The 1,154-nt window shown below is 32.8% G+C and overlaps 1 pseudogene; it reads right to left on the reverse strand.

Moving 5' to 3' along the window:
- Positions 1-445: 445 nt before the first annotated feature.
- On the reverse strand, positions 446-564 carry LOC120605396 (uncharacterized; annotated as a pseudogene).
- Between the last annotated feature and the right edge of the window lie 590 nt (positions 565-1,154).

Here is a 1,154-nt window from a genome sequence, read left to right on the forward strand (position 1 = left end):
TGCAATTGTCTTCTACTCTACATTTTGAGGTCTTTAGAGGCAGGCATATTTTTTATTCATCATGGTATTCCCAGTACCTGGCATAGAGTAGATGCTCAATAAATATTTGTTGAGTGACTAAATGGATAAGGACTCTCACAATAGATATTTATGACTATATGTAAAAAGATTTTAGAACCATTAAGGTGCCAATTTTGATTCATCACTGTGAAGTTTAGGATACACCATATTTTTCTTAATGTTTTATTTTCCAAGCAATTGTTTCTTATTTAAAGCATCTCAGGCATAAGACGATAAAAGATGTGCAAATACAAATGAATTGTATGTATGTATGTATGTATGTATGTATGTATGTATGTATGTATGTATTTATTTAGGTGAGGAAACCTTTGGATGACTTCACAGATTGCAAGGATCTTGTCAGCTTACAAGCTCTTATTTTTTAAGCCTACAGCACCTGGTCTTCCTAGATGGTCTCCCAGCCAAGTACTAACCAGGCCTGACCCTGCTTAGCTTCCAAGATCAGATGGAATCAGGCTTGTTCAGGGTAGCATGGTCATAGACTAGAAATACAAATGAATTTTAGATAAGGTTGTTGGATAGGAAAGCCTCCTACTTAATTTGAAAATCATAGATCTTGAGAGTAACATAAGACTGATCTCACATAGCAGCCCTGACCAACTAGATGACTTTAGTCAGATCATTCAACCTCTTTGAGCCTCCATTTCTTTATCTATAAAACATGTCTGTAAAGTTCATACATAAAGTAGCTACACTATATGGCTATCTCTTACGGTAGGGATGGAGACTGCTTTAAAGAAATCAATCTCTAATTGTAAACATTTTCAGCTTAAGAATTTCTCATTCTCAACCAATAGTTCATTAGATTTCAACTTTTTTTTCAGTTCTCAGTTTTACTGAATATATCTTAATAAGTGTTACTCTGGAAATAGCTTAGCATCTTTGTGTCTCTCTTACTTTTATGTCTAAATCTGGCATAGTTTTAGGTTGTTATAATGAGTATTTTATTTTTCTTAACTGAATATAAATTATCTGTGATGCTTAGGTACACATTTTGAAACTAAATCAATATTTAGAAATAGTAACCAGTAATATTGAACCAGTATATATCTCTTAAAATCTTTTGATTCACT

The sequence above is a fragment of the Pteropus medius genome, unplaced genomic scaffold, assembly GCF_902729225.1.
Source record: "Pteropus medius unplaced genomic scaffold, Ma_sr-lr_union100, whole genome shotgun sequence".
Taxonomy (NCBI): Eukaryota; Metazoa; Chordata; class Mammalia; order Chiroptera; family Pteropodidae; genus Pteropus; species Pteropus medius.